The sequence below is a fragment of the Gossypium arboreum genome, chromosome 13 (assembly GCF_025698485.1).
Source record: "Gossypium arboreum isolate Shixiya-1 chromosome 13, ASM2569848v2, whole genome shotgun sequence".
NCBI lineage: Eukaryota > Viridiplantae > Streptophyta > Magnoliopsida > Malvales > Malvaceae > Gossypium > Gossypium arboreum.
The window spans coordinates 38,187,814-38,211,862 of record NC_069082.1 but is presented as its reverse complement, the minus strand read 5'-3'; positions in this window follow the sequence as shown (position 1 = coordinate 38,211,862).

Genomic DNA, 24,049 nt, shown 5'->3' with positions numbered 1-24,049 from the left:
GATTTCTGGATCCCCTGTCCCGACTTTAGAAATTCACCCTAAATTAATCAGAGACAATTAGAAGTTATGCTTTATATTTATAGATTCCCTTTTGAGTCTAGTTTCATTAGAAACCAACGGCATAAGTATTGGAGCTCTGTAAAGGGAGATATCTAAGTCGTAATGCACAAGGGTCAGAGTAGTCGAACCCAGGAACAGGGACGACTCTAACCAATAAACTGTACCAATTGGCCCAGCCAAAAATTCTACAAAAATTCTACCATATATATATATGAGTCTACTTCCGGGGAAAATTTACAGAACTGGATTTCGAGTTTCATAACTCAAGATATGATTTTTAATGCGACTCGTATGCATATTGGCAGCTTGTCTGGGAAATTTCTAATAAGTGGTTTGAAGTCTGTTAACACCTCGTGTTCGACTCCGGCGACGGTCTCGGGTTCGGGGTGTTACATACTTCCTCTATCAATAACCCAGTCCCATGCATCAGATAATAATAACATGGCATGCAGTAAATAGTGACAGTCAAACATGCATTCAGGTCAATCTTATCAGATAATAATAACATGGCATGCAGTAAATAGTAACAGTCAAACATGCATTCAGGTCAACCTTAACCCTAGGGGTATATCAGTAATTTTTCTCCTAGGGGTAAATCTATAAATTTTCCACCTATAAAGGTATTTCAGCAATTTTATCAATTTTAAGGTTTCTCACGAATGTTACTGTCCTTACTAGCCCATTTGTCATTGCAATAATTTATTTATCTCAATTTCACAATTTTAGCCATTGGGCCCTAAAACCCCTAATGGGCCCTACAGTGTCCACTAGCAATTTAAGCCCATTTAATTCAAGTTTTATGACCAGTTTACCGGTTTAAGCAGTTTCGATTCCACAGTCTAACAGAACATACTTATTGCCTATTTTTTATTATTTATTATTATTATTTTTTTATTTATTAACCTGTATGGGCCCTTGAGCCCATTGGGCCCAGTTTTAGCCTATCGAGGCCCAATTACCGAAGTGCACGAAATTTCACACACAAATAACTTACCACTTTGCAATTTCAGATCTAATGATTTGTAAACGTCTTGTGAGCACTCGCACACTCACAAGCCCACGAAATGCCAGAATTTCGGTATTTCGGTATTTCGGCTTTTGCCGAATTGAACTATGAGTGGGTGTTCGATACACACCTGTTTCGCGAAGACTGCTACTGAGATCCCTTACGATGTCCTACAATTGATTACTACAATTCTTAGATTGCAACCCACAACAACCAATCCCAATATTCACCTACCTATATTCGAACCATGCCCCTAAAGCCTTTAGAATCTTACCTTTTTGCCGAAAATCGATGACTAGGTCCAAGTCTAGTTGCTCCAAAGATCCAAGCCTTCGATCAAACCTCTAGAAGACACTAATCACCAAAAGAAATCATCGGTTAAAGACCCTTAAATCCCTATGCCCAAATTGACAACCTCCCTAGATTTTAGGGACTTCGGCTTTTCTAAATTGTAAAATAAGACTAGATCTGAGGTGATGAGCACTTACCACTTATTCCTCTTTGATTTTTACGCAGATCTACTGCAGATCTATCCTCTAAACGATAGTAGAACTCGAATCCAGGAGATCTGAAGTTTCAGCTATAAGTCCCTAAATCTATGGTATTTCGGCTTTTTAAGTGATGAAGAAGATGACGATTTGAGACTATAACTTTGAAGTAATGTGGCCAACAGATACTAAGGGTTTAGAGAAGATGAAAGTTGATCAAAAAGAACAAAAATAACTGAAGGATTTTGGCTTGGAGGAATCGGCACAAGAAGTGAGTTTTTGATATTTCGGCTTTTATAGCAATCGACTATGGAGGTTTTGTTGAGGATGGGATTGACAGAGGAGGTGAGTAAGGTGATCAGAAGGTTTCAGCTAGAAGAAATAGCAAAAAGGAAGAAAGAAAATAAAGGAAAATGAGAGGAAGAAGAAATCGGCACCAAAGAAAATGAAGTAAAAAGAGAGGAAGAAGAAATCAGCACCAAGGAGAACGAATTTGCGTTTTCGGCTTTTGTGAGAACTCAGAGAGGATGAATGACAGTGAAAGCTTTCAGGTGGCTAACCCTAATTCTCCAAGATAGAAAAAGAAAAGAACCTAACCCTAATATCAACTAAAACAATCATCGCAACCTCCCTAAGGCCCTTGCCGAAATTCACTTAAGTGATCACATGCCCAGCACATGCCTAAAATTAAAAAGTAACAATATGCCTATCTTGCAACATGAACCCTGGACCTTTAATTCCTTCCCAGACGCCATTTTTTTTTAGGAACTTAATGGCGCCACCTTGCCACTTTACCAAGGCCTTATTTGTGTCGTAATTTACGAAGTTCTTCTTAAAAGCCCACTTAACCAAGTCTCCTATTCACTTAAAATCCAACCTTGATATTTTACCATGTTTAACTTAGGCTTGGGCCTTCTAAAGGCCCACTAACATATTTAAATACAGTTCCAATATTCAGAACAACAAAACAAAAATACTTTTATAAATATATCTAATAATAAAATTTCAAATGTCAATAATACAAGAAGTAATAATAATAATTTTCATAAAATTTTTCAAACATACATACAAGAATATTTTTCTAACAATAATAATTTTATCTCATAATACTAATTAAAATTTCATAAAAATTTAAAATATCCGTAATAATAAATACAGTAAAAAAATTTCTAGTAGTAATTTAATTCAAATTTTTTTCTTAAACGATAATATTTAAAATTTCTTAATTATTCAGGTTTTCTTCTATCCGAATCCCAGACTCAAAGCCCAACTTTTCTAAGCCCCAAATTCAGGGTGTTACATAAACAACACATAATGTAATTCAATTGAAAACCAAAACTTAACACATATATTTAATCTCAAAGGTTAAACATGAGTTCTATCAATTTCTTTGATTCAATGATTGTATAGTTCATGTACATACCTGTTCTAATTTGTATCAATCTCTGACCATTTCATATCTTCAATATACCTGTTGAACCATTTGGAATAATATCGGATACTTGGGAATCTCGCACCCTAAGTGCCAATACATAGCCGAAGCTATCTCAATCTCATATCTCATATAATTCTCACTCTCAAGCTATCAAAGGGTCTGCTCACACAAGCTAATGGTCAAGACATAACTACACGGTGCTACTCACACAAGCTGACCATGATCCACAATATGCCAGATAACTCACCCAACGGTAGAACGTACGGACCAACATCCAAACAAAATAACCCTTAATGACATGTCATTTGTATCCTATTTATTTCTAAGGCTCAACTAGGATTTAACATTGCTGAATCCTGTCGAACATTTTCGTAAGGTCGTATTCATCAACAATACAATTATAAAGCATTTAAAACACGGTTATATTAATGTTTATTAACATACGAACTTACCTCGATCACAAAAACGTCAGAACAGGATTGACTAGTCCAATAATTTATTTTTTCCCCGATCTAGATCCGAACTTCGCTTTTCTTGATCTATATATAATCAAATTTAACTTATCTAATTACCATTCTATTCAATTTAACCCAAATTTCATATTATGACAATTTTACATTTTTGCTTCTAATATTTCAACTTCTTTACAATTTAGTCCCTAACTCATAAAAATGCAAATTCCTGCAATTCAACTTATATCCATGCTAGCCGAACATCAATTAAGTCCCTAGCAAGCCCTATATTCCATTTATTACATAATTTAACCATGAATTTTTCACATTTTACAATTAAATCCCTAATTTGAAATTTTATCAAAAATCACTGAACAAATGTTGTTTATCTAACAACAATCATTCATTTTCTATCACCAAACATCAAAATAAACACATATTCATCAATGGTAAAACTCTAGACTTTTAACAGTTTCACAAATTAGTCCCTGGGCTAGCTAGATTAAGTTACAATGACTCTAAAAACATAGAAATCATTAAAAACGGGACAAAAATTGCTCACCAATTGCACACACAAGCTTGGCAGAATATAAAGGATAAAAATGGTTTCTTTTTGGCGTAGTTTCGATTGAAGATGGAGAAGAAAAAGATGATACCTTATTTTGTTTCATTTATTTTAACATTACTTATAAATTACCAAAATTAACTTTAAAATTTATCACAAATTTCAAAATTACCAAGCCATTACCATCCACTAACATATTAATGGGCTATTTACCACATAAGGACCTCCACTTTAAAATTCCATAGCTATTAGACACCTTTAGCTATTAGAACCCAAGTTTTACACTTTACATGATTTAGTCCTTTTATTGAATTGAGCATTCAAACGATAAAATTTCTTAACGAAACTTTTACACAATCATACTATCATACTGTAGACCTCAAAAAAATAATAAAATAATTATTTTAACCTCAGATTTTTAGTTCCAAAACCACTGTTTTGATTTGACTAAAAATGGGCTGTTACAGTTACAACTCCCATTAAAAATTTTAACCCTCGAAAATTGTACCAGTAAAGAAGTTTGGATACTTCTTTCACTTCACATGCCAAAATTTCAATCAGTCTCTCACTCTAATTGTCAAGCTAAATTTCAATATCTATCAAAGAAATATCATGTGACGGATATGATCGATACCATTGTAGCATATATACATGAACTGTAACACCCCTATAACCCGTATCCGTCGCCGGAATGGGTTATGAAGAATTACTAATCCGAATTTCAACATTTGTACATACACATTTACATAATTTAATTAATAGTTATACTTATAGCCAAACACCATCAAAGATAGAAATTCAACTTATATCGACATTCAAAAGTTGCCATATTCACATGGTACATATACAAAAACATCTCAAAATAACATTCGCTTAAGTCTATTCTATACATGCCATACTAGTTCCAAAATATAGCAGTACCAAAAAGATAGATAGTGTGACGAGTTGCTGACAATCCCCTCCCCGAGCAGGTAACTGGAATCAACAATCTATAAAACAAAGAAATATAACAAAAAGGAGTAAGCTTTCATAAGCTTAGTAAGTTTTAAGCAATGCATGAAATAAACTCAATTATACATCAATTGTCCAATTCTCAAAAGGTCACTTCCTATATATTTATTACCATTGGCCGAATATACACAAGCATATAATGCACACTTAGCATTCTAATTACACTTAATCTGAATTCATATGGCATAAATAAATCGAATATTTTCACATACATTCACACCTTGACCGAATGTATCATAATCATAGATATAAATATATCATGTATTCACATATGTATCAAATTATACTCTTATGATTCAATTTAAATCATACTCACATATAAATACATAATACGTACCTGGCCAACTTAACGTATTGAATGTATTCATTCGTCGATCTAACACGAGGTATTTTAATTTTAGACTTTTATCAAATCACCAGCATCCAGCCTGCTAGATTTAAAAACCCGAATTCATTCACCGGCATTTCGCCTGCTAGGCTCAAGGCCCGAATAATATCTCACCAACATTATAGCCTGCTAGGCTCAAAGGCCCGAATATTATCTCACCGGCATTATAGCCTGCTAGGCTCAAAGGCCCGAATATTATCTCACCGGCATTATAGCCTGCTAGGCTCAAAGGCCTGAATAGTATCTCACCGGCATTATAGCCTGCTAGGCTCAAAGGCCCGAATAGTTCTGTACAATATTCAAATCAACAAGTTTTATACAACACAATCACACCAATTTAGGTACAATCATCATTCTAATATATCATCCTATACTTCATTCACTTTTATCTCATTTCATCACTCACATTTAAATACATAATAGTTTACATGAAAAATCTTACTCATTTTGTTCTAACACTATCATTTGATCATGAAAACATATCACTTTTTACTTCCAATACAAATTGCCATTCGGCCATGTACATATATGACATGTAACACTTAATTCTCATAATCAGTCATGTCATTTTCAAATAATATCATATATATATAACTACTTAAAACTTACCTCAAATATTTTCGAACAATCTCGGATCGGCTATTCAACTACTTTCTCTTTTCCCTTATCCGAATTTGCCCCTTTATGCTCTTGAGCTTAAATTCAAAAATTTTAAACTAGTCATTATTCGACTATTCAAGCATTACTTCAAAAATATAATATATATATTCGACTTTCACACATATAGATCATAGTAAGTTTATAAGAAAACATTAAGCAACTCATTAACAAATTTTTATCAATGTTTACCACATAATCACAAATTCACAATAAGCTGTCTTCCTGAGCAACAGTCACTAAATTATTTATAACTGGAGCTACGAAACTCCAAATCAATTTTCGTAAAATTTCCCTGAAATTAGACTCATATATCTTTTATCCATAAAATTTTCAGAATTTTTGGTTTGGCCAATCAATACCAGATTTTTCTTAAAGTTTCCCCTGTTTCACTATTTGACTAATCTGACCACTCTTCACTACGAATCAAATTTCTCATTGTACAGAATTTAAAATATGTTCTCGTTGATTTAATTTGAAACTAGACTCATTAAGCTTTAATTAAATAATTTATTCAGATTCTAACTCAACTCCCACAATTTATGGTGATCTTCCAAAATCACGTTACTGCTGCTGTCCCAAGCAGGTTTATTACAAACATTACTCTTTCACACATTCTTTGCATTCATATTATTTAAACATGTATATCACCAAATCAATTTCATCACATATCTATAATTTCACTTAAGCATAATCTCAACACAATACATCATGCTCAATGATTCGCACCCAACCGTTCAAATTAGCAATTATAAGATGGTTCCACACATAGCCCACCCTTATCGATAATTTACGATGGTTTTACCCTTACTCACATATATGACCTAATATGCATACTTGTCGAACCACAATTAAGGCACAAACCTAACATTTGAGTCTTTTATTATCGTACCTCAAACAAGGCATATTAATAAAATCATTCATATAACATATTCATCATTTGTTTTTTTATCAACCGTACCTAATTAACTAATCATCCCAATGTAAGACACAATCACATACATTGTCATTACATCCATTTCATTCCATCATTTTAAAACACAAACATTACTCAACTATTACCTAAGTTCACATTCGGCAATTACTCATATTCTAACATTTTAATACACAACATTTGCTCAAATCATTATTCAAGTTCAAATTCGGCTAATACACATATAAATACTAGCAAATTAAATATTAGCTAGGTCAAACTTCACTCATCAACAATTATTCATTAAAACATAAAGACAACAATCTATGCCCTTCAATTTCTTCCATGGCCGAATGCTCAAATCATCACATAAATTCAAAATTTTGACATGGGCTAAGTAAGGAACTTAGTAACTAACTTAAAATATGCTAAAAATTCAAGAACTAACATGAATTCTTACCTTATTTCAAACCTAAGATGACCGAATGGTTCTTGCTCCCTTTTCCCTCTTTACAATCGGCTAAGAAGAAACAAAGATGAACACTTTGTTTTCTTCACCCCTTTTCTATTTTAATTATTATTATTTTATAATATAAAGCCATTTAGTTGCAATAATACTAATAGAAAAATACTTATATTTTGTATTAAATAACAACATGGCTGGCCACTATCTCAAAAGTGGATAATTTGACATGCAAGTCCACTTTTTTTTTTTTAACCATGCATTAATAGGCTACTACAATTTAACCTAACACATTTTCAAAATTTCTCACATAAGTCCTATTTATTAAATTTCACATACAAATGACAAAAATCAAAGCATGAAATTTTCACACATGCACTTCCACATATAATAAGCATAGAATATAACATTTAATTATTTTTATGACTCGGTTTTGTGGTCCCGAAACCACTTTTCGACTGGGGTCAAATTAGGGCTATCCCATGAATAACATTGTAAATTCTGATAAGCTCTGGCAATAATGCCAATCAATACATAACAAGTCCGATTCTTCTCAATGATCTCATATGGCCTAATAAGCCGTGGACTTAATTTGCCTTTATAGCCAAACCAGAGAATTTTCCTTCCATAACAAAATTTTCAAGGATATTTTCTCGCTAAATCAGAACTCTATTTCTTTTCATTTCAGATCCACATAAGATCTCTGACAATCAAAAGCTACCTTAAAACTATCTCAGTTCACTTTCACTTTTTCTTCAGTTTCCCGGATCAAATCAACTCCATGTACTCTTTCCCTCACTAAACTCAGTCCATTACTATGGATTTTTGCATTTATGACCATATAGAACTTCGTACGATGCCATTTTAATACTTAACTAGAAACTGTTATTATATGCTAATTCGACTAACAGTAATTATTTCTTTTTCAATTGCCTTCAAATTCTAGAATATAGCACCAAAACATATCTTTAAGAATTCAAATCACACATTGTGATTAACTATCCATCTGAGGATGAAATGCGGTACTAAATTATAATCACTTACCCAGAACTTCTTGTAACTTGTTCCAGAATCGGAACGTGAATCGTGGATCTCAATAAGAAGTAATAGAAACTGGCGTACCATATAATTTGACAATCTCAGAAACATATAATTTAGGCAATCTATTAAAAAAGAAATCCATTCATACTAGGATAAAATATGAAAACTTCGTTAAGTGATCGACGATCACTCAAACAACATCTTTCTTTTTTAGAGATAGGGGTAATCCCGATATAAAATTTATAGTAACTTTATCCCATTTCCATTCCAATATCACCACTGGCTATAACAGTCCTAAAGGTATCAGTACTTGGTGTTTAGCTTTAACTTGCTAACATATCAATCATTTAAATACAAGTTCAGAAATATCACATTTCATTTCGGGTCACTAGTGCATTTTTTTCGAATCAATGTACATTTTATTTTTCTCTGGATGATAGACATATTACTATTACAAGCTTCGTGCAAAAATTTCTATACAAGCTCTGAATTTTTCAATACACAAGCTTTGCTTCTGAATAACAGACAATTATCAAATCCATCCAGAAATTCTAAATCAGAAGTTGACTCACTCTGTACTAATTTAACTTGCAACTTATTATCACTTTTCTGAGCGTCACAGATCTGTTGTAGAAACTTCGGTTAACTTTAAGCTCAGGTAAAATTGAGTCATTATTAGACAATTACAATCGAGTTTTCACTACTCATAAAACAAACAGTCACTTCTTATTTATAGTATCCACAACTACATTTGCTTTTCTGAAATAATAATCAATTACCGAATCCAAATCTTTCAGCAATTCAAGTCATCTACACTGTCTCAGATTCATAACTATTTGCAACATCAGATAGTTTAAACTTTTATGATCAGTACATATATGGTATTTTTCACCAAACAGATAATATCAGCAAATTTTCAATGCAAAAACAATAGCTGTCAATTCTAAATCATGTATCGGGTAATTCTTTTCATGTGGTTTTAATTGTTTGGAAACATAAGTTATTACTTTGCCTCACTACATCAGAACACAGTCTAACTCATTCAATGATGCATCACTATAAATCACAAATTCCTTACCCAATTCAGGCTGATCCAGAACTGATGTTTCAGTCAATAGGGCTTTCAACTGATCAAAACTTTACCGACATTTATCGGCATCTTTCTGTAATATCATGTCATCGTTGTAGCTATTTCAATTATAAACATCAAAGCTTTGAATTATTCTGAAGCCAGAATCATCAGATAGATTAAAAATCATAGTGCCATAATAGGACTGACATTTCAACAGTATAGATGGAACAATATCTCGACATCAATAGTATTCTCCAAATCGAAGAAGAAAACCAAAAGTAGTCCCAATAACAATCAGTGCCATAATACAATTTCTATAATCTGAAATTCATATTACCAAACTCCCATGATCGAGTCAAGGTTTATAATAGTAGTAAATGTAATTACCTCTGGACAATGAATATCTTTCACTGTTAAACCATGTTTGATAGATAAGATCAAACCATAAGAATAATAAGAAAATCGAGATAATGAAATCCAAAACGTGAAGCTATAATAAATTTTCAAGAATAAAACCCATATTAAATGGTAATGAGATCGATGATATCCCAGAGAAATTCCAGAAGAATAATATTACTCATACACACTAGACACAATATAAATTGCATATTTGGAATTCAGAACTTCAACCAGTAGAAGTAGAAAATAGTATCATAGCAAAATCAACTAAACACATGCATTCAATCAAACATGTTAGTCACCAATATCTTCATATCATTCAAGTAAACATAGATGAGCTCATCATGCAATATTCTTTCAAGTCATTATCGTTTCATCTCATAATTCTCATACCATGTCAAGAAGTTTTGTGTCCATTGAATCATTGAAATTCCGATTGATACTCAAGTAGTACACTAAAGGTGTACAATTCAATAACCCATAAATTCTTATTCAAGAGTACCCAATAGGGAATTTAATCAAAGAACGCACTCTCGAGCCACATACCATATTACAAGATTACAAGTCCAGGCTAAACCCTAATTGTAGCATATGCTCGAGAGATATTATATCAGAATTACCTGTCTGGGCTAAATCCTTTCCATAATGAGGTCAATAGGATTACTCGTCTGAGCTAAATCCCATCAACAACAAATGTAGGACCTCATTCATTTCGAGAAAGCACCTTTATCCATCGAAATTCAATATTCAAACAAGACTTTACCCTTTTTCCAAAATTTCCAAACATGTAATCATTTCACGCATTTATAACATTCACATAAATATAATTCATATTGCATACAATCATAATATTCAAGTTAACATATTTACATGCTCGATTAAGTTACACGAACTTACCTCGACACTTGTTCGCGTAAGTAATCTACTAATATGAAATATTTTCTTTTCCTCGATCTAACCTCGAATGTGAGTTGTTCAGATCTATATAAATAGATTTAATCATCAATTTCTCATATTTCAACTCATTTGGACTCAATTTACGTCCTAGGCAAAAATACCATTTTGCCCCTAACTTTTTCATAAATTCCAATTTCGTCCCTGAGCTCAGAAATTGAAACTTATGAAATTTACTCCCTATTCCAAGCCTAACCAAAATCCTATTACAAAATTTATAGCACATGTATTCATAAAAATTTAGAATTTTTCATCAAATTTCACAACTTCACATTTTAGTCCCTAAATCATGTTTTCATCAAAAATCACTTTGTAAAAGTTGTTTATCTATCAAAAACATCTCATTTTCTACCATAAATTTCAATTTTCAGCATATTCATCCATGACCCAAATTTCATACCTTGATAACTTTTCAAATTAATCCCCCAAATAGATAGATTAAACTATCCCAATTCCAAAAATATAAAAAATTACTAAAAACGAGACTTGATTTCATATCTTTTTAAGCTTGGAAAGTTTTCTCCCTCTCTCATAGGGTTTCATAGAAATTTTGGGGAAGAAGACATGAAAATAAGATGATAATTTCTTTTTAATTAATTATCATCTTTAATTTTTGTGATTTCCAATTTAGTCCCTACTCTTTTCTAATTTTTCCATGGATGAGTCACCAAAAATCTACATACTTTTCTTTAGTGGTCTAATTACCACATAAGGACTTCTAGTTCTGAATTTCATAGCTATTTAATCCTTATAGGTACTAGAATTCAACTTTCGTATTTTATGCGGTTTAGTCCTTCTCACAATTAAAAACTTAATCGATACAATTTTCTATCAAAATTTTCACACGACATATCTATCATAATATGGACTATAAAATAAAATAAAAATAAACTTTATTTTTGGATTAGATTTGTTGTCTCGAAACCACTATTCAGATTTCACTGAAATTGGGTTGCCCCTTTAAGGATTTTCGTCCTTGAAAATCTTATCAGTAAAAAGATTCGGGTAGTTGCTTCCTCATAGTGTCCTTCGGTTCCCAAGTAGCTTCCTCAATACCATGTCGTTGCCAAAGAACTTTTACTAAAGCTACCTTTTTATTTCTTAACTCTTTTGTTTCCTGAGCTAAGATTTTGATTGGTTCATCATTATATGTCAGATCAGGTTGAGTCTCTACCTCTGTAGGAGAAATAACATGTGAAGGATCGGATTGGTACTGTTGTACCATAGACACATGAAAAACATTATGAATCTGATCAAGTTTTGGTAGTAAAGCTAATTGATATGCAACCGATCTGATTCTTTTTGTAATCTCATATGGTCCAATGAACCCTGGACTCAGTTGTCCTTTTGTGACCAAACCAGGGAGCTTTCTTCTAGGGTGATACTTTCAAGAATACCTTGTCACTGACTTGAAATTCTATTTCTTTTCGTTTGAGATCAACATAAGACTTTTGACGGTCAGAGGCTGCTTTCAAACTGTCTCGAATTACTTTCACTTTTTCCTTGGTTTCACAGATTAAGTCAACTTCGTGTAACTTTTTCTCACTGAGTTCTGTCCAATAAAATGGATTTCTACATTTGCAACCATACAAAGCTTCATACGGTGTCATTTTAATACTACACTGATAGCTGTTATTATAAACAAATTCAACCAAAGGCAAATACCTTTCCCAGTTAACTTCAAACTCAAGTATACAACATCGAAGCATATCTTTCAAGATCTGTATTACCCGTTCAGATTGACCATCAATCTAGGGATGAAATGCAGTACTAAAGTGTAACTGAGTACCCAGAGCTTCTTGTAGTTTGATCTAGAATCGAGATGTAAATCGAGGGTCTCTATCTGAAATAATATAGATAGGCACTCTATGCAATCTGACAATCTCAGAAACATCTATCCAAGGGAAAATCCATACGTACTGGAAAAAAGTGTGCAGACTTTGTCAACCGATAAATAATTACCCAAATGACATCTTTCTTCTTTGGAGACAGGGGTAATCCCGATACAAAGTCCATAGTAATTCTTTCCTATTTCTATTCTGGTATCGTAACTGGTTGTAAGTCCAGAAGGTATCTGATGTTTAGCTTTTACTTGCTGACATATCAAACATTTAGATACAAACTTAGAAATATCTCGTTTCATTCCTGGCCACCAGTATATCTTTTTCAGATCATTATATATTTAATTACTAGTAGGATGTATAGACATGTTACCGTTATGAGCTTCATTCAAAATATTCTATACTAGTTTTGAACCTTTCGGTACACAAACTCTGCCTCTGAATAACAAACAACCATCAGTCCTGATCTGAAATTCTGAGTCAGGAGTCGGTTCACTTTTTATTCATTTTGCTTGCAACTTACTATCATTTTTCTGAGCTTCAGAGGTTTGCTGTAAAAACATTAGTCTAGCTTTTAACTCCGCTATGATTGAACCATCATCAGAGAGTGATTATCAAGTATCCATAGGTCACAAGGAAAATAGGGATTTTTTGCTCAGAGCATCTTCCACTGTATTGGCTTTTCCCGGATGATAGTCAATGACAAGATCATAATCTTTTAGTAATTCAAGCCATCTGCGGTGTCTCAAATTCAAATCTTTCTGAGTGATCAAGTACTTCAGACTTTTATGATCCGTGAATATGTGACATTTTTCACCAAATAAATAATGCCGCTAGATTTTCAATGCAATCACTATGGCTACCAATTCAAGATTATGTATCTGGTAGTACTTTTCATGTGGCTTTAGCTATCATGAAGCATAGACTACCACTTTACCTTCTTGCATCAAAACACAACCTAAAAACCATTCAATGATGCATCATTGTTAATTAAAAATTCCTTACCCGATTCAGGCTGGACTAACACAGGTGCTTCTGTCAATAAAGCCTTTAATTTGTCAAAACTCTGTTGGCAACAAACAGATCATTGGAGAAGCTATCATTGAAAAACATTTTACAAACGTTCAATAATAACCAACTAGTCTCAGAAAACTTCAGACTTCAAACACATTCTTCGGTGGCTTCCAATTAACAATGGCTGAAATTTTATTCGGATCTACCCTGACACCTTCGGCAGATACTATATGCCCAAGAAAACTAACTTCCCACAACCAAAATTCACACTTATTGAATTTGGCATACAATTGTTTCTCTCACAGAGTTTGCAACACTATTCTCAAATGCTCAGGATGTTCATTTTCATCTTGAGAGTAAACCAAAATATCATCTATAAATACAACCACAAACATATCCAAATACGGGCTGAAAATTCTGCTCATCAGATCCATAAACACTGCAGGTGCATTTGTCAAGCTGAACGGCATCACAAGAAACTCATAATGTCCATACCTGGTTCTAAAAGTTGTCTTGGGTACATCAAATTACTCGTAGTTGATAGTGTAACACCCCTTACCCGTATCCAAGGCCGGAACAGAGTACGAGGCATTACCAGACTTAACAATACACATAGACGAAAACGGGGCCATAAAATTTCATTTAATTCAAAACTTTTCGAACACATGCATAACAAACAAAGCTAACTATATCATCACATCAAAACGTAGGACATGACACGATTAATTAAACTTATAAACCATAATGGATAAGGACCACATCTCATGATCATATATGATAACTCAATGCGATCGACACGTAAGGTCAAAATCATAATAAAAATACATATCACAAACCAACTTCCTATACATGCCACTCACTTGATATTTCTAATATTTGAATTAATTTTCCCAAAAATGATAGTTTGGTAGTGTGATTTTGCCTCCGACGATCTCCAAACCCGTGCTGACCTGCCAATACTAAAGAAATGGAGAGGATGGGTAACCTTTACGCTTAGTAAGTTCATATGAAAATAATAAGCAATTACTACTATGTTTTTCAAGATAAAACACTATAATTGTACAATTACACATATTCAGGTTAAGATGTGTTATCGAGTTACAGTTACTAAATCATTCATATCTGAAGCTAAAAAACTCCAAATTTAGTTTCGTTAACTTTCCTTGAAACTAGATTCATATATATTTCTCCCATAAAATTTCCAGAATTTTTGGTTTAGCCAATTAGTAAAGTTTATTAGTTAAAGTCTGCCCTGTTTCAGAGTACGACTACTCTGACCTCTGTGCACTACGAACCAAATTTCTCCTTGTACAGAATCCCAAAGACCATGCCGTTTGTTTCCCTTAAAAATAGACTCAATAAGGAATCCATCCATGAAAGGTATGACTCTTTATAATGTTTTTACAATTTATGGTGAATTTCTAAAGTCAGAACAGGGAATCTCGAATTCATTCAGACCCTGTTTCACAAGAATTAAAATATCACACAATATAGAATTCTTTTGCTTCCCTTGTTTCTTTCATGTGAAAATAGACTCATTAAGCTTTATTTTCATATATCATTTGCATTTTTATTCAACTTCCACAACTTTTAGTGAATTTTCAAATTCATGCAACTGCTGCTGTCCAACACTGTTTTACCACTAAAATTCATTCTTACATAATTCCACTTAATCCATTTTGTCTTATCGAAATTCACCCAATTATCGAGCACATTGCTCATAATTTTTCATAAACATATACCTACACTTATTCATCATATAATCATGTTCAATTGTATTTTTACTTAATCGATTTTCTGTTGAACTCTTGAATAATAAGCGATACTCAATTGCTCGCACATATTTTCACACTTGTAGCCAAAGCTATCCTGCACGCATAGTAGCTTCGCACATAGTACTACACATGCGACTAATTATCCGGTACACGTAGTAGCCTACACTTAGTACTACACACGTGACCAATTATCCGTACACGTTGTAGCTCGCACTTAGTACTACACACGTGACGACCATCGATACGTAGTAGCTCGCACTTAGTACTACACATGTGATCATAGTTTTTGCACGCATAGTAGCTGCACTTAGTATTACACATGCGACCTCACAATAGATCATTTGTATCGTTTTTATTTCGAAGGTTCAATCGGGAAATTCCTCACTTTTCAACATTTTACTAAATTGTCCGTAATCAATTTAAATTCATAATTTACATCAAATAACCATTTGATAGGCAGCCACATTTCATATGATATCAAAATATAATAACATAAAAGAATCGATAGATTATTTATGTACGAATTTGCTCGAAGTGTCGATCTCACTATCCATAGTACCAATTGTCCATTTATAGTATAATAAGACACAACTCAAATATCAAATCAGCTTTTAAGAATTTACATAACATATATCACATATTTCATATATCACTTGTCATGTATCTTCATTTTCTTGCATTTCATGTAACATTTTTTCATGTCATATTTCCACATCATAAACACCATTCCATCAACTTTTCCAATATATTAAATCATAAAATATATGCAATAATAATAAGAAATATAATTCAAACATAACATTGCATTATTATTATCATACGAACTTACCTCGATCTAGAAACAACAATTTACCATTTTAGTCCATAACCTTGTATTTTCCCGATTTAAGCCCGAATCTCTATTTCCTTCATCTATAATATCACATTTAGCCTAATAATTAGTCACACTATTCATACGGGTCCAAAAATCATATTTTTAAAAATATTCATTTTGACCCCTAAACTTTTGCATATTTGCACTTTTGCCCCAAGGTTCAGAACTTAAACTTCATCCTATTTTCTTATGTTTTATGACATGCTGATCATTTTTCCCTTCTATGGCAACATCAAATTCTCACTCTAACATGTACTTATGACTATTAGGTATTTTTACCGATTAAGCCCTTTTGCTCGTTTTCACTTAAAACCAAGTAGCACAAGTTGTCTAACATAATTTAAAATCTCATATTCTATTATAAAACACCAAAATACACAAATTTCACCTATGGGTATTTTTCCAAATATGAACCCTAGGTTGAATTATTGCTAGCATAAGCTAAATCAAGTTACCGGGACTCTAAAAACGTAAAAATCATTAAAAACGAGGCTAGAACGGACTTACAATCGAGCTTGGAAGCTTGGAAACCCTATCCAAGGAGTCTCCCTTGGTATACACGTCCATGGTGAAGAAGATGAGCAAAATTGGCTTTTAATTTTGTATTTTAATTCATTTTACCCCTAAATGACCAAAATGCCCTTACTACTAAACTTTCCAAAAATTCCATTCATGTCCAATATTTGTCCATAAACTTTGAAATTGGTCAAATTTCTATTTAATACCTCCTAATTAATATTTCAAAGCAATTTCATACTAGAAACGTCTAGAATGCAAGTTTTGCAACTTATTCAATTTAGTCCCTAACTTCAAATTAAGCACTTATGCATAGAATTTCTTCACAAAATTTTCACACAATCATGAAATCATATCATAGACCTCAAAATAATCATAAAATAATTATTTCTATCTCATATTTTTGGTCACGAAACCACTATTCTGATTAGGCCCTAATTCAGGATATTACAGATAGTAACCAGAGCTGTGATTGATATTCGAAAATATAATGGCACATTTTAACTGGTCAAACTGGTCATCAATGCGAGGCAAATGATACTTTTTCTTTATTATAACTTTGTTGAGCTGTCTGTAATTAATGCACAGCCTCAACGATCCATCTTTCTTCTTTACAAACAGAACCGACGCACCTCAAGGTGAGAAACTAGGTCGAGCAAAACCTCTGTCAACCAACTCTTGCAACTGTACTTTCAACTTTTTCAATTCAATAGGAGCCATTCTGTAAGGTGCTATGGATATAGGTGTTGTTCCTGGAACAAGATCTATAGAGAATTCCACTTCTCTATCCAGTGGTAAATCAGGTAATTCTTTCGGGAATACATCAGGAAATTCACTTACAACTAACACTGACTGAATCTTTGACTCAGATACTTTAGTTGTAATGACCCAAAATTCACGGCCAACTGAAAAGTGAGTTATAAGCCCTCCGTCTTAGTAAACTGAGTCATAAATATTAGAAGTAATTATGAGTTTAGTTGAGTGCTTAATTAGGATTTAATTAGGTGAATTTAGTCTAATTAAGAATAATTAGGAAAAAGGACTAAGTAGAATAAGGTGTAAAAGTTGAATTATAGATTAAAAGAAATCATAAAGAATCAAATGGGAAATTAAGCCACATTGGCAAACATTAAAATTAATTTAAAATAATTATATTATAAGATTTTTATATGATCAATAAGTTATAATTTTGACAAATGGATGGTGATAAAATAATACATGTGCAATTAAAATATGTATACAATTGTAGTTTATAGATTTAATTTTCTTATTAATTAAGCATAAGATATTTATTATTTATTATCTATTATTATTAAATTAAAATATATTTAATAATTAAATAATTAGTGTAAGATTTTTGGTTGATAATAAATTATGATTTTGCCAAGTGTATGGTAAAGATAAAATACAAGTGCATTAATTTAAGTATGTACATTTGTAATATTTTTATTTAATTAGTAAATAGATATTTATTATTACTAAAAATATTTATGAGATAAATAATTAAATTATGAGATTTTGTATAATAAACAAATTAAGTATATGAGAAATGTATGGTATTGATGGAGTACAAATGTGAATATATGATTGAATATTTAATAGATATTTAGAATAAAAATATAATATATATTAAGCTAACAAATAAAACAAAGTAAATAAACTATAATAAAATAAAAAGGAAACAAAAGAGAGAAAGAAGAAATAGAGAACAGACGAAAAAGAAAGAAAGTAAAGGGGAAAGAAAAGAAAAAGGGAGAATTAGGATTTAGAACCTTCAAGTTTAATTGGTAAGTTAAATTAAGTCATTTTCTCTTAAATTTGATGTTTTAAAAGATTTAAAACAAGATTTTATTGAAATTAAGTTTATATTTTAAAAGTTCATAGGTTTTCAAGTATAATTTATGTTGAGCAAAAAGATGAATTAGGGATTTAATTGAATGAATTTCAAGTCGAATTGATAAAAAGGATTAAATTGTGAAGTAAGCTATAAGTTTTATGTTGTAGGAACTAAATTGAGGAAAATTTGAAATTAGAAAAATATGCTGGAAATTTAATAGTTAAATTTGAGTTTGGATAAAATTTGAATAGAAATAGAGAGTGAATTGAATTAAGAAAGTAAGTAAACTTAGGATTAAATTGGGAATAAGGTAGAAATTAATTAGAATTTTAATTATTTATTATAATTAATGATGTAATTAATAGTGTAATTATTTTAATTTTCGTAACTGCAAAGAACCCGAGGCATTGGCACAAAAAGGAAAGGAGAAAATTTTCGAGGAGTAATCGCGAAATCCGGGTTTGTATTACTATAATTCAAGTTATTCATTATTTAATGTTTATTTTGATATTTATATTTAATAAGTGAATATGACGTAAGTGTTAATATTGAGATGAATGAAAGTTGATATTGAATTAATAGAATTTTTGAATTGAATTTGAATGATTTGTGATCAAAATTGAAAGTGAAAGTGAAATTGAAATTGAAAGTGATAAGAATTGTGAATTGAAAATCCCTATTAACTAGTTGGGCTTAGTCGGATATAGTTGGCATGCCATAGGATTGGGAGAGTTTAGGGATTCTTTGACCTTAAGTCGATGAGACATTGGGTGTCACTATTTTACTTCGAATAGATTCGAAAAGGTACTGGGTACCACTATACTTCGGCTAGGCCGATAAGACACTGGGTGTCAAATATTGCTTCGAACTATCAGATGAGGCACTGGGTGCCAATTTGGTGTGTTTGGTTGGATCCGTGTATCCGCCAAAGTTTGAGTCTATTAATAGGGGTAATTAAATGAAAAGTTAGATTGAATGAAATGAATCAGTTGAGCCATTGAAAAGAAACTTGAATGTGGAATATGATTTGAAAATGTGAATTGAATTTGAAAATGTGAAAAGAAAGCATGAACTAAATGCTCATAAGATAAATAATAGCTCAATGTGATAGTATATGATGTTAACAAATGAAAAACCAAATTGAATTGTAAATATTGAGAAATGGAAGTTATATATAAATTAGTCGGTAAATTTTAAGGTTAAATGATTTAATTTACTTGGTTATTATATTATAATTTGAATTATAGTAATACCACTGATTATAAAATACTTAACGTACGATTGTTTCTGTGTGTAGGTTAATAATTATTCAGAGTCTCAGTTCAGCATCCAAGTGATCCCGACTCCAGCGCAAAACTCGGTGGTGTATTCTTCTTTTGGTAAAAGTGGCATGTACATAGGTGCTAATTTGGTCACTTTAAAATGCTATATGATTTTTGTTGTAAAGAATGGTATTTGGTATTTTGGTGTTGAAACTAATGAAATGGTATGAAAATTTATATGATATACATGGTATAATTGGTGCTAAATTTAGAATGGATGAATGAAACTCTAATTTAATTTTTAATGGTAAAATAAATGTTCATAGAGTAAATTATCAATTTAATGTTATAGGTGTGTTTAATACGATTAAACATGAAATTGCATTGGTTGAAATATTGGTTTTGGATTGGTCCCGGTTTGAAATTGCAGGGAAGGTTAGATATTTATAAAGGGGTTATATTGAGTTTAAGAAAAAAAATCCTCGGAGCACTTGAACAAGTCCCAGTTCCCCTCTAATACGTATTTTGGGCTTTGAGTGTCCAATTAAGGGACTTTATAATTATTTTATAATATAATATGTTCGATAATTATTTGAATATTAATCGTAAATTGTTTGATTTTCTGGTAATACTAGTAACCCTGTTTCAATGACGGTTTAGGGTTAGGAGGTGTTACATTATTATCCAACACATATGCTAGATAAGCATCATAACCCTTTTTGACATATTTCTATGTTGATATTACTGAAATCACATTAGGTAATCCATTCAGTTTATCAAATTCAACATGAAGTAATTCACCACTCTGACATTTCAATACAATATATTTTTGTTTACAATTCACCACTACATCATATTAGGTTAACCAATCCATTCCCAAAATCACATCAAATTCATCAAATGTCAATAACACAATCAACAGACAGTTTTTTCAAACTTTATCCACCATAACATACTGGTATAGGGGGTTTGAAACTTTAACCACAAATTCAGTGAATTCAACAGGTAAATTTTTAACAGTCACTAAGTTCGTGCCTATGTATGAATGTGTGGAACCAGGATCAATCAAAGTAGTAATATCAGTATCAAGTAGAGAGAATGTACTAGTAATGACGCCTAGTGTAGAGGCATTTTCTCTAGCACGAATAGCATATGTTCTTGCAGGTGCTCATGCCTCAAACTAACTGTTATATCCCTGGTAGCACCTTGACTACCACTAACATTGCCTAGGTGATCGGGTAGGTTTGCCTCTCGAAACAGGATTACTAGGCTTTAGTGCTGGTTTTATTTCTTTTTCAACTCTTTCGGGACAATCCCTAAGAAAATGGTAAAGTGAACCACATCCAAAACAAGCTCCACTTTTAGACCTACATTCACCATGATGAAATTTCTTACAATGTTTACATTTCAGTTTGGGATTACCAACACTACCCACATTGGTCACAAATGGAGATGAAGACCTCGATTTAGAACATTGAGAGCCCCGCTCTCTTCCAAAATATCCCATAGAGGTGGTCACACGATCATAATACTTCTTTAATTTTTTAGAAGAAAATGATTCTGACTTACTCGTAGTTTTTTTTTCCAGAAACCCGAGCCTCTCGTTTAGCTTGTTTCTTTTCTTTACTCAATTCCTCAGCTTTGTGTGCTTGATTGGCTAACAGCGCAAATTCCCTTTTTTCGAGAATTCCAATCAATAACTTGATATCTTCATTTAAACCCTCTTCAAAGCATTTACACATCTCAACCTCGGTTAGAACCCATTCTCTGGCATATTTTCCCAACTGAACAAATTCTCGTTCATATTCAGATACAGTCATGTTTCCCTACTTCAGTTCTAAAAATTCTTTCTTTTTCTACTCCATGAATCTCTGACTAACATATTTCTTTCTGAATTCAGCCTGGAAGAATTCCCATGTAACGTTCTCTCTCAGCACAATTGAAGTTATGGTATTCCACCAATGATAACCTGTATCTTTCAATAGGGATACGACACAATTCAGACATTCGGCAGGTGTACAGGATAATTAATCAAAAAGCTGGATCGTATTTTCCAACCAAAATTTAGCCTTTTTCGGATCATCATCTGCGGCAGCTCTAAATTCTTCTACCCCATGCTTCCGAATTTTATCTACCGAAGGTTTACCAGTTCTAATAGGTTCAGCACCCTGTGACATCTCAGGAATTAGTTGGGGAGTAGGTTGGGGAGGTCGTTGTATGGTGGGGTTTGTTCTTAAGTAAACCATTCATTCATCAATTGGAAGAAGGCCTGTTTTTCCTTCTAACTTCGACCCTTAGACACGGGCCTTTCACTACCAGATGCAGACACAACTCTTTGAACTAAAGTTGAAGCATTACTATCAGCTTCCTCAGATTCAGCTCTAGCTCGGTTGGATGACATTATTATATGAAAAACACATTTAAAATTATCAGGATTCATCACACTATCACAAATTATATAATGACATGTATAGCTAAACTCGTCTTTACTAAGTTAAATCCGAGAATCGGCTAAACTGTAGCTCTAATACCACTACATGTAATGCCCCTTAACCCGTATTCGTCGCCGAAATAGGGTTACGAAGCATCACCAAAACTTTTAGAATATTTTATAAATAATTTATGTAAATTACTATTCATTAACCGAGATAATTCAAAACGTCTTTAATTGGACCTTTGAGGCCCAATACGAGCACTAGAATTGAATCGAGACTTAATCGGGAACTCTAAGAATTTTACTTGAAGTTTCAAAAATTTTCTAAATTACAGGGTTTACATGCCCGTGCTACAGGCCGTGTTCGAACCCATGTAACTCTCTGACTTGTGTACACGACCATGCCACATGTGCTAGGCCATGTGGTTAATTAATTCAATTCAAAATTAGGTGCAAGTTTCACACAGCCTACACACACACTCGTCTCCTTGGCCATGTAGCACACACGGTTGAGACACACACCGTGTCTCTGCCCATGTTGTAATGCCCCAAAAGTCTAAATATTTATTTTTGTGGGTTGTGATGCATAAATCCATGCTTGCTTCAGTGGTTAAGTGTCTTGAAGAGTGTTGGAGAAGTCCTAGGGTCAAGCTTTGTCTTGTACAAAATTTTGATTTTGGCTTGAATAAACCCTGTCTCCTGACAGTAGGGTTCTTAAATAAATATGGTTAGGTTGTGTCATAAAAAGCTTGCTGGTTCAGGGGATAGTTCCGTGTTAGTTTTGCTAGGAGACATGATTTTGAATCCCTACATGTGCAAAGGGATTAATATTTTGCTGAGCTAGACGGTTAGAATTTATGTTCCTTTGAAAGTGTGAGTAATGGGAAGGTTGGAGGGATTTTATGCGGAGATTCGGGAGGTGGATAGAGGAGTGTTTAGTTTGAATGAGTGTGGAGAGATTTAGGGAGGAAATCATGGGGAGTTGAGGGGAGAGAAGGAGTTGTGCCGAATATGGGATTGTGGGCACATAGAATTTCGGCTGAGTTTGGCTCTCTCTCAAGTTCCAATTTGTGTGCTTTTGGGGGTTTCTTTTACTTGGTGGTCGATTGTGTTGGTTTTCCTTTAGGGTATCATGCGGTTTTGCCTACTTTTATTTTGACAACTATTTCTGCTATTGATTCTTTTTCCTTCTAGTTGAACTCTCTCTTTTCCCCAATTTCTCAACTATGTTTTTAAAATCGAGTTCTTTTTACTTTTTCCCTCTCTTCATCTTAACTGTTGTAGCCGAATACCCTGTTCCCCTTCTATTCTTTCAGTTTCTTGCTATTGGTTTAGGCTAATCCTCTTCTTCTTTTCTCTCCCAGTCAGTTATTGTTCCTTGGTTGAATATCTTGTTTTCTTTTTTCCTCACAACTCTTTCTTCATTGCAATTAGGGATCAAGCCGAATACTTATCCTTCTAGTCTTTTGGTTCAGGGCTATTGTTTTTTGACTTGTGTGGGTAAGTGGTAATTCTTCCTCTCTTTCGGTCACACTAATAGTTTCATCTAACACCTTCCGGTATTGATGTTTTCTAATTAAGGTACAATCATT